Below are 12,351 nucleotides of genomic sequence, written 5' to 3'. Positions count from 1 at the left end.
GATGCACAAATAAGGCCATAAAAGAATTCTAAGTACTCACTATTTGTAGGTTTATATCGTAATAAGTTGAATTTGAACATTTCACTAAACCTTTTTTTTTTCTTTACCCCTCTTTTCCATACCTATTTATTTCTTCTATTTACATTAGAGTATATTTGTTTATAATATTAATATTCTATTCAAATATTACATAATGCTGCTGTAAAATGTATGTACTACTGATGGGAAAACAAGTATGGTGTGATTGTTTACAAAATGTTATACAAAGTCTTAGCAAGCTCAAATCCCAGTCTCACCGTATTATATACGTATACATTAATTTGTGTTAGTTGAAGTGCTACTGGGGAAAACTTTCAAAGTAAAGGGCTAGTTTTCTTTTGATCCGCAGTGGTGATTATCTGGTGAGTGTATATTCACAACAAATTAGTCCCAGATGGGGTATTCTGCCAGCCGATTGCAGTGTTCATCATGATATGCCTTAAACGTGGCATTTAAAAAGGCTAATCACGCATTGATTGGGGTTGCTGCTATTACACATTGGGAATTTACCATAAAAGAGGGTCTATAGCGACCATACTTACCAAACCACCCTTTGAGACTGACTAACTCTATATAGATTATATTAGAGTATTTTATACACAATCAGCACAAACGGATTTGCACATGTTAAATGTGAAAAAAGGTTTAAGCACATATATTCCTGGTCTCCCAGTGTGCTACTTAGGTATATAGTATGTTGAAAGTCCAGGAGTTCATTTTTGTATTTTTCTCTAGGGTTCTGTCTGTGGGCCTCAAAGATTGCAGGATCAACCTTTATGTCCAACTACCATGTAAATATAACATTACAACATCAGGTGCTTTGGCAGCTTAATAAGGTTTTCATTATGATATGCCTTAAACGTAGCATTGAAGTTGGGCGTTTTACCGATTATTTTGAGTGTTAGCCATCACAAACTACAGTACCATAGAGGAGGGTCCACGGTGATTATATGTACCATACTATTCAGCTAGACTTACCAGTTTCATGTACAGACTTTACTAAAGTGTATTCATTCAGCATACTGATTTGCAAAACAGGATTTGTTCACATTAACTAGTGGAACAGGTTTAATAATATATATTCCCTGTCTCCCAGTGTGCTATGTGTATATGTGCTGAACATTGAGAGATCTATCACTGCATTTCCCTCCAGGGGTTTGTTCTGTGGGTTTAACAAATGATTAGATCAACCACTACAGTGTTGCAACATTGATACATCATATCATTTTGCTGGCTATAGCTCACATACATAAATGTGATATGCCTTACATGAGGCACTGTCCTTGCTAAATAATTTAAACATCTTCTTGTTACCACCATGAAAATAGTTACGGCTGTTTAAACCCTTTTTGAAGTGAGATGCTCCCTAGAGTCATTATCTGATAGATCTTGTACCCGTGTACATTTCAGCAGTTTACACACACTCTATATAAAATCGTGATTATGAATGATACATTGTGCTGATTATATATCACCATCAACCTATCAGTGTCAAAATACTGACTTATTAGGCAGTGTACCCCATACTTTGAATGCATGACCAGTCAGGTCTATTGGTTACAAACCCTAGCACGGAGTTATTTTATTTCACTTGCTTTATTCTAAGTGCCAATTCCTTTTAAGTTATATGTTATATTTTAAATGAACTACATTACACAACTTTTTTGACTTTGGTGCGCCACGTAGGGAGCTCTTTCTCAAGTGCCCAGCCGCACTTATCTTCACTCATTTCTCCCGGGCAGCACATTGTCGTTATAGGATAGGTTAGAGCGAGGCCATCACATATATATTCTGTACTGGGAAAGTGACCTGAAATGTACAAGAATACACAAAGAAGCCCCAATACACATCCAACGTGACAAACTTATTTAGCTCATTACTATATGTTTTTTCTTTTCGTAAGTACCGTAGAAGTCATTTAGTTCAATCCTTTGGCCAAAACATTTCAAACATGCAACCATGTCAAGGTATGACTCTATCATCCGGCACTACATTGTCAATGTTATACTGTCTCCATTGTATCTCTTCCACTGCATAGGGAGAAGAGGAAACAAAACAATAATATAGTCAACAGCATGCGATGCGTGGCATGTAGGCGGTGTCTAAGGGGTTACAATTTGGGAGCACTGTATGTGCTGTGTGAGCTACAGTGCAGTTGAAACTGGTTAAAAAAACAGAAGTGCCCATATAAATAAAGTGAAAAAGTCTAAATAAATAAATAAAGTGCAAACAAATAAATTTTTCCCATGCATATTGCTATAGTAAAGGTCACCATCTTTCTCCTGGGGGAAGAAATCTCTCAATAGAGTACTACATTCACATGTGTGTACTTGGACCCGTTGTTATATAGAGGTGAGATGGGCGAGCTTAAACTATTAAACTAAGTGGGAGGGGCCATAGACCTCCCAAACATTTACAATTAGACATACACAATCTGAACAAGTTCAAACCCCAGACTCTCAGTATTATATATGTATATATTAGTGTGTGTTAGTTGGAGAGCTACTGAGAGACTGACCTCAAATACACAATGATGCTGTTTCCTAGCCCCCCCCCCCCCCCCAAAGTTTCTACATTCCCTATGGGGTATTTAGAAGCCCCCTCTACCCCTCAGGAAGGGGCGCATGATGGAGGGGGTGGAGGCCCGAGGCAGCACTGATGGGGTTAAAGGGAACTTGGGAGAGTGAGGTCAGCAGTAGAGGGGCTGGACATAAGGGGAGGGTATATAGAAGAGATTAGAAGACTCCACCTTTTCGCCTGCTGTTCCGGTGTGGATTTATTTAGGTTATGTTTTAATAAATGTTGTGGCCATTTTACCCCAATTCTGGAGTTTGTCTTATTGGGTTTGGGGGGGGGGGATCTAGATATCGAGAGGTAACTTGAGACTTCCTGACGTCAAATCTATTCTACAGTGGACACATTTTTTATTTTGAAATACTGGTTAGGTAAGGACATACTGTATTAACCCAAGGAAATTATAGTATGAGAAAGGGGGTAGTATAGCGCTAACAAGTGATTTTATGTACAATTAGTGTGTTGACCAAGAGTCCGTGACGACAGGAGGCAGCAGGAGAGTTTGGCGCGGACAACGGCATCTTTCAGCTCCATTCCTGTGGATTGACATGTTGCCGCTATCAGCTGCTCTGAGACGCGGCACACCACGGAGACTTTTAGGCTGTTTTGCCATAGATGAGAGAGGATATTCTCTTAAACTATCTACCACGCACATCCTACCTGCGTCTAGTAGGTAGGGCTTCAACTTTTTGCAGTGGACCACCATTGGAATTCTTTGATTGCATGACACATTATTATTATTGTTGTTGTTGGGCATATACTGTAAGTATCGGTACTTTGTAATATTTGGCTGCTGTATTCATCTGGTGATGTCATATCTTGAATCCATCGACTTTACTGTTTGAATAGAGCAAAAAATCAAAGTTAAAGCCGGTCTCAACTATGTAATGCATGCACTTAAATGCCAAAAATGCATCCAAAGCATGGATTATTAGACCGCGTTTATAGTGGCCGCGCGTAACGTCACGTGCGTGCACTGCTCGCGCAATACCTGTGCTGAGGTCTGAGGCGTGGCAGAGGCTTGGCCGTGACATCACACGAGCGGTTCGCCCTCATTGGCTGAACCACACATGTGACCCGGCCGTTGCGCGGCAAAGACGAAATTCTTGTCTTCAAAATCGCGGTCGCGTGCACTATGGGCGGCATCATGAGGGTACATACATTTGTTCTGGAGGTGCGCTATAATCGCGGCCTTATTCAGTAGACGGCATTTGCAGTTTGTTTAATAGAAGTGAATGGAATATGTATATTTAAACTGCTATTGTGGACCATATCCATCGCATTTGTGGTGTTTTTTTTTCTTTTTTTTTCTAGAACAAATTCCTTTTTTTTTTTTTGCTCTGGACCTTAATAAAAACCTAGAATAATAATGCTAAAAGTGGGTGACTAAAGAAAGCTGTATTCTATTTTTTACTATGGCATTCCCTATAGCTCAGCTAGTCTTAAAAATGTAAATGCAAACCATTTTTCTTTGTGTCCTCTAAATTTTAATATCTGCTTTTTAAAAAAAATCCTTGTTGCATTCTCTTTGCTATGGGTCATGCAGCTTTAATGGAACTGTGCTTTTAATATTTCCAGTGTGTAATTCAAACACTTCCCCTGGGTACTTTCTAAATCCTCTTATTTTAAATGGAGCTTTAAATAAAATGATGCATTTTTGTTTGGCAGTGCTATGGTAAATAAAAGCTAGTTGGTGTCCATTCTAATGGTTTTATAAGTATGATGGCCGTGACTATTTTCCTGTGTATTTTAAAATGGTAAGCTACTGTAGGAAGCAATGGTTTTAAAACCGCTGACTTGATCATTAATTTGAGATGAAAAATGTACCTTTTAAAAAGCACTGCACAGTGTCTCTATTAAAATTAATGAATGGAGAATGATGCCAATTCGCACTAAACGCAGCAGTTAGTATATGGTTTTGTAGTAATATATAATTGTTGGTTTTATTTCAGAAACCTGTTACTCTGTAATACAGTAGTTTAAATTTGGCCTCTGTAAAATCCAGGTGAAGGGGTTTTAGAAGCTTATAATGTACACTTTTAGATGGGCCATGCTAAAATCTCAGTGCAAGTAACTCTCGAGCAATTTTAAATTATCTAATGTCCCCTGAAAGCTATTTAAATCTGAATTGTCCACTCCATTTTCCATTTCAATCATAACCTTTTCAAAAGTACTGTAAGTAGTCCATGTTTAAGATTATTCATGGGTACAAAAGTAGATTTAAAAGACAAATCTGTATTTTATCATTAGAGTTGCGATCTGGTATCAAATTGGAAGTCTCTGAAAAAGAGGCTTTAAGAGATTAAAGGAGAGGATTCTTGTGAATATGAAGACAAAACTTTCAAATTGTAATGTTACACATCATTTAAACACCTCTGCTTTCAAAGAAACCAAATCTGGACTTGAAGTTTAAAGGATAAACCCTTAGGCTGCTCTTATAGTACCTGGCGACAGCGACGCGACGTCGCTCCAAAACAAATCCGTTGCATGCGCTTATAGTAAGCGCGATGGCGACGGAGAGACCGAAAATTTGGAAGTCAGTGAAATTGGCTTTTATTAGAGACAGTCGCCACATGTGACTGTCTCTAAACCAATCACAGAGCGCTGCCCTCCTCCTTGGTGACATCACTGGCCTTGTCGCCAGCGACGTCGCTTAAAACTAAAGTTTAACTTTCGCCGGTGACGTAATCGACGCGTTGCCGTTGCCGGCACTATAAACGTGGCCTTAGAAAGGAGATGTAATTCAACATAATTCAAAGAGTAGAGAGGGTAGTGTAAGTTGATTACAGACTGTAGTAAGCTCCTAGGTCTCTTAGGCTGCGCTTATACTGTCGGCGACACGACCGATGACGTCACCCGTCGCCATTGCGATAGTTGCATTTAAAGTTTAGGCGACATCACTGGCTACAAGGCTAATGATGCCAGAAAGAGGGACGAAGAAGCTCTCTCATTGACCACAAGGGGAGACAGTCGCTAAAAAAATTTAAATAAGTGACTACCAGATTTTTGGTTGCGCTGTTGCTATTAGCGCTGCCGACGGCGAGAAAGCATTTGTTTTGATGCGGCGTCTCTGTCGCCAGCGCTATAAGCGCAGACTTATACTGTTATGAATAAAAGAAGGTGCAATGCTTCCACATTGCTTGAGTGATTTGTCGTCTCCTGATGTATCCATATCACAACGAGATCCCCATTTAAATATACTGTACAGTAGGTTATGTTCTTAGTCTATCCCAATTCTAAACTCTATTAAACTGGATGCCTTGTTGTACTTCATGTCTTGTATGGATATCATTTAACTTCTGTAAAACTTCTTCATTTTTAAACAATCGGTCTGTCACTGGCGTAGCATTAGTATTCAATATGTGCTGTAATTCTGCTTTTTCTGTTTCGGTAATGGCAATTTTTAATCTTGTATCAGTAGTAGCTTACATAAGTACCATTTTTGGTCAGGTACCATGGAATAATGAAACCAATTTCATTTTTATTTAAGTAAAAAACGTTCAGGTTTAACATTTCCCCTAATTTAGATTTTCACCGCTTATCACCTTTAGATTTATGGCTGTATATAAAGAATGGAAGGACACACTGTACTATTTTCAGGAAGCCTGGAACATGTAATACATTCATATTATTCATGTTATTCACCTCATATAACATACCTAGTGGTCAATTTTGATAACTTTTTGATGGGTATGTTTGAAGAGACTACCCTACGTCATTACCTTTATCTTTTCAGCAAGCTCACAATAGAAATAGGTCTAAAAATATTCATTCTTTCAGGAGAATCTTTTGTAATAATATTTATTCTAGTGATACTCAATTTAAACTTTATTTCCAAATGTTCTATAGCCTCATCGAAAAGCACTCGATTTAGTTAAGAGAAATTGGTATTTAGGTAAAATCAACAACCAGTTAATGTACAAAAAAATATCACACACACCCCCCTCCAGTGCCATTTACCAGATCTAAAACGGTGCGGTGTGTGCTTACTAGCACCTTATGTACTTCTAAACATTCCACATGGTCGCCAAAATTACTTTCTGGTCATTTTAAATGAAGACATGTGGTCCAGTGCCAAGTGCCGTTGACATTTTCTCACCCATTGTCAGGCAAACGGATATAAATCTGAGGATTTATACATTGTTCTATACCCGGAGTTGTTTATTTGTTGACTAGCCCCTTTATGTAGGTTGCACTATGAGATCTATTTGGGACCATATATCCTAACATAAATCTAAAGATATACACATATCATAGCCAGACACTGTTTGCAAGTCGGCCATTTGGCACCTGAAAATTAAAATTCGAATAGAAAGCAGTAATAAACACACGCGAGCCTATGATTACATACATTTTTTATTGCAACATTAATTTTACTGAATCTAAGATTTAGGGACTTTAAAGAAAGAGGTTTAAATAAGGATTGTAACTGGACTGGGTTTTTATGCATTTATAAAAAGCTCACATTATTTTTCGCAGTGACTTTTTCTCTCTTTACATATTCATTATATATGTGTTGATGTGGGCTGACCAGATTTGTAACAGGGAATAAAAGTATTTTTTATCAGAAGTTGGAAGCCTGGATCTTCTGTACAAGTTATTCTGATATTGGAAAATGGAACGTGTATATACACGGTACCGATGGATAAGCTCACTCCAGTGAGCGCCCCTGCATTTTAATCCAAACTTTCAGGGATTTGATGATTCATGTGTAACACGTGTATCTTTAGACTAAAAATGGAGCCAAATTGGAATCCTTTACAGCAGGCCTGCACAACTCCAGCCCTCGAGGGCCGCAAACAGGCCAGGTTTTCAGGATATCCTTACTTTGGCACAGCTGGCTCAATTAGTGGCTCAGTCTGACCTCGAGGACTGCAGTTGTGCAGTCCTGCTTTACAGGCTGTGAGGCGCATACCAATGATTAATAGATTCTTTTTTAATGTCTGAAAAAAGAACCTATGGTACACAGATTTGCAACCTCATACATGTAGCGCACTTTCCCCCACCCCCTGGGAGATGTGTAGCTACAGTGTGTGTGGTGCGGTGCAATACCTGTGGCTCACAGGAGACCTGAGCCTCTGCTGCTGAGAACCTGTGTAAATCTGAGTAATCGTTCGGTAGCGCCTCCACCTGTAATGGGATTCTACTGAGTGGAATGACCCCATTACAGGACAATAAAGAATACACAGGTGTAAAGCATAACAGTTTTACTATACACCTCATAGAACTAAGAATAAGATACACACTCACAGATCTCGCAGGGCCATAACCCCTCACAGTGCCTCACCAACACCGTGTCCACACCCTTGTGGGGATTACCCTAATGTACTGAGGTGCTCCGGGCACCGGACCGTCCCAGTATCCCTCAAGAGCCAACCCACCCAAATGTGTGAGACAGCTCTGCCCCACTAAAGTGTTGAGTTGGTGCACGTGATGCGTTGGGTACCTGCCGGGTGTGTCCACACCCAGGCGCGCAGATGAAGATGGGATCCATGGATCCGAAGTGATGAACCGCAAAGCCTCCACCTCCATGCTGGGTGGGTCCCGCAGGGAGTGTACCACCGTATACAATGTCTCTTGGTTGCAGGTGTCTGGTCCCAGATCACCTGAGGCCAGGATGCAGCCGTGTCCTGGCTGTGTCCCTCACTCTGGACTACAGGGGCAGTGTCCCTATCTATGGGCCTGTCTGCAGCAACCACAAGCTGAGGTGAGTCGGGCCTAACAGGTGGTCTTTGGCCTAGTGCAGGTGCCACAGACACCTGCACAAATACAACCTACCCTACTAGCGTCCCAGCTCCGACTAGCGTGGCTTGCAGCGCGCCAAATGTATCAATCTCTCCCTGCAGGAGAAGCTGCAGCCCTATTGGCTGTCCGCGTCCATGTGATCGCAGCCCCTGAGGCTGCTTGGGGTTGTAGTCCCTATGCGAAGCTATTCCTAACATTGTCCGCCTCTCCTGCACTATTTGCATATGCGCAAAGCCCTGACTTGGCTGCCGCACCTAAAGATGGAGTCCCCCACTAGCCAGGTGCACCGCAAGCTCCCGGCAACTGTCTCGCCTCTCCAGCCCCATCAATGCACGCGCTGCTGCTGGCACCGCGCACCCCCGCAGCGGAGATTAAAGGGCTTACGGGGGACCAGGGGGACTCGGGTTACATAAACAACAAAATCTATTAAATATATTTGTATCCTCTGACATTTTAATCGGTCAACCCTGATTTCTGTTTTAGCGTTTTTACCGTTTGAACCATAAATAGGAAGAGATGTTTTTCGGGTTCCGTGCTTACATTTAGTAAAGATTCACTGTGACTCCAAAGAGCAGAAGGTAGAGAAGTGGAGAGGAGTTTTGTTCATAAGGACCATTTGTAAAATTATGCATACATCATTTTATATTTACATTTTATTTGAAAGCTTTTATTGTAATGTAATCTCCAAAAATTGTGTTATCTATCTATCTATCTATCTATCTATCTATCTATCTATCTATCTTAAAGATAGGAATGAATTAGTGCTTCAAACACATGAAGAAACTGGGACAGGAGGAGCATTTTGTGGTATTTGTATTATTTATTTGCTGGGTATGTGAAAGAACTGAATAACACGCTTTTTTGTTGAGATCTGGCATCTGAGAACAGCTTGCGTGTGATAGGCAACCTACCTCCAGCTCTCCCATTGCTAAGCCAAGGATCAAACTGCATGGATGAATCCTGACAGTTTTATTTCCTTTGTGCTTTTCTGGGATAAAGCTATGCAATCTCCGTAATACCCGAGACTGAATCTCCAAGAAATCCATGTGCTGGGGTTTTGGGCGCTAATAATTGCACACTTCACATGGGTCATTTAAAGATCACAGGACTAAGCAGCTCTTGATTACAAGGCTGAGCCATACAATTTGCTATAATCGATAGATTTTGGATGCAGTTTGCAAAGAATTTAATGTTAAAATCTTCAAATTACTCGCTCCATGTGCACTTATTAGCATACACTGCATGAGGTTTTGCAATAGTTAAAAAAAAAAAAAAAAGTCAGTGCTGTAGGTGGCAAAGGCATTTGCTTAGTTAGTTTGTAAGCTCATTTACTGTATAGAGCTAATTTTGTACCATATCAGTAGTTAAAAAAAAAATATTCTAAATGCTGCATTCACTTTCATGAATAATACAAACTTTAATTATAGTAAGGTCTGTATGTTATTTTCTGTTTCTTGTGTTACTGGAATTTACTGCGATTTTTTATTATTTATGAACATTCTGGAGCAAAGTAATGTAGCCATGGTAAGTTTTGCTATTCTACTGCCCCCCTGTTATGTAAGCCCTGATAGATGAAGGCTATAACAGACTGTCATCTTGGGTTTTCCCCTCCTCCAGCAGCCTTTGAGTGACAGGGTGTGGAGGTGGAATTGGCTCTGTGTACAGCCAATCATGGTGCAGACCTAGTGCCCTCCCCCCTTCAGTGCCTTAGGGATGCAGCATGTAAAGTTAGTTATTCCAGGTTCACCCTTCAGGGGGTAGAGACCAATGCCTCCAGCCCCGTTATGGGCTGGGGAAGAATTGAGGCACCTAGCCGGGCCTCCAGCCTACCAGTTTGGCCTAGGGCCATCCTAAGACCTAGATCCTGCTAGTAACATCATGCATCCGGTGTAACAAGAACTGCAATGGCTGTCTCCATAAAGGATCCCATTTTATATACCTCTGCCTGAGTCCACGCTTTCCTGCCACCTCTTTCCCTGCAAATGGTATTAACTCATTTCATTTAATACCAACCAACCTTAAAACTCACCTCTCAAAAGGAGCTTCCCAATAGCCTGCACTCATGGCTACTGTCCCACACCCACAGTCACTCCTACCAACCATTGTGGCCAAGCACTTCCATCTACTGCACTCCCAACATACCACTTAGATTGGAAGCTCTCCGGGGCAGGGATTTCCTTTCCGATCGTCTAACTTTGTTGCGTTTATTGTATTTTAATTCCCTGTCCTATATTGTCCTTGTAAAGCGCTGAGTACACTATTGGCGCTATATAAATAAAGATACATACATCCGCCTCTCACTCACTCAGGAAATGCTGGGGGAGGGAATTTTAATTGCCGTGGGGTGCAGAGGGAGAGTGACAGGTGTACATTTCCGAACTGCCTGTCACTCGCAGAGAGACAGGCAGTAAGACTTCACATCCCATGTATAGAGACTGCACATTGGCTTTGTAACATCTTAAGTGTGACACATGAACTGTCTGTGGAATTCAAATTGGAGGTGGACTCTGCACTTCACCATCAACCCTGCAACTGTGAGAACTTGACTTTCTAAATGCTCTGACAATTTTTTTCACATCTAAAGACTCCCTTTCTAAGCTGCTGTTTTAACCTTCAGTAATACACTGCCCTTTTAGGCCTGATTTACACACCAGCTCTTTCACCTCCTTCTGTTCCTCATCTCCACCAATACCTTGTACCTCCCTCCTCCTACCTCTCTCCCTGCATCTCATGCCTCCCTATTGCTTTTTCTGTTTGCCGTTTCCTCACACTCCTGTGTAAACTTTTCTGTTCTCTCCAACTTCTCCACTCTCCTTCTAGCCACATTTCTTCATCTCTTCCCCCCCCCCTATGCCTGTGCCCAGACACGAAACCACTATTTACACACACCTTTCCCAACAACTTCTACACCCCTCAATACAAATCCCCTCCACAAATCCTCTTCTCTCTCTCTACTCATACTTGCTGCTGGTGATATCTCTCATAATGGAGCTGGCCATATACACACCTGCTCTTGTCCACTCCTCCCTGCCACCTCTTTTCCTGCTAATGGTGTTAACCCATCTAATTTAATACCGACCAGCCTTAAAAATCACCTCAAAAGAAGCATCCCAATCGCCTGCACTCGTGGCTACTGCCCCACAACCACAGTAGCTACCTACCAACCATTGTGGCCAAGCACTTCCATCTACTGCACTTAGTCTCCCAACATACCACTTAGATTGTAAGCTCTCCGGGGCAGGGATTTCCTTTCCTATTGTCTGATTTTTCAGCGCGTATTGTATTTTTTATAACTCCCTGTACTGTATTGTCTTTGTAAAGTGCTGAGTACACTGTTGGCACTGAAAAAAAAAAATAAGGATATACATACATACCCCTCTGTGATAGACTGTGCGGCCTCTCAATCACCCAGGAAACACTCAAATACGACTTAAAATTAATTTCTGGAATTGTCCAATACATGTACCACAGTCTAAAAATGGCATAAAAGTTTGAACATTTGAACAGGCATTGATTGATTCAGCAAAATGTTGAGTAGCCAAAGTACCTGTGTTTTTCATGAAGGAATACCATAGCCTTTCTGCTTGGTATCTCTAGCGGTTAATTGGACATGTTATGTTACACCCATCTCAGGGGAGGTAATCATCATCCATGGGGATGCAGCACGTTCCTTTTTGTTATTACAGGCACTACATTTTGTCTTTTATCTCCTGCATTCTTGTGTATTTTTTTTTATTGACACTTCCATTCTCTAATATTGTATCATTACCTTTTTTATTTACTGTTTCTCCCGTATTTTTCCCCCCAAACTGGTTGTGTAAAGGAAGCATGAGGGCATGCGTCATTTTTGTACAAATCTGCTTTTTTTACCCCCAAAAAATGTTTTTTGTTATAGTTGCATCCAGGTTTCTTTTTTTATTTTATTCTTTCCTAAACAGTAAGAAGATTGAACGCTGCCCTTCTTCACCTAATCTCTTTAGACAGGAGCCCAGT

The 12,351-nt window shown here is 41.0% G+C and overlaps 1 protein-coding gene across 6 annotated transcripts in view; it reads left to right on the top strand.

Moving 5' to 3' along the window:
• FHIP1A (FHF complex subunit HOOK interacting protein 1A) overlaps positions 1-12,351 on the top strand; it is a 172,025-nt gene that overhangs the window by 129,211 nt on the left and 30,463 nt on the right. The window lies entirely within an intron of this gene.

Source organism: Ascaphus truei, chromosome 1 (genome assembly GCF_040206685.1).
Source record: "Ascaphus truei isolate aAscTru1 chromosome 1, aAscTru1.hap1, whole genome shotgun sequence".
NCBI classification, from domain to species: domain Eukaryota; kingdom Metazoa; phylum Chordata; class Amphibia; order Anura; family Ascaphidae; genus Ascaphus; species Ascaphus truei.
Note: the sequence above shows the minus strand (reverse complement) of the source record. Positions and strands in the feature narration are given on the sequence as shown.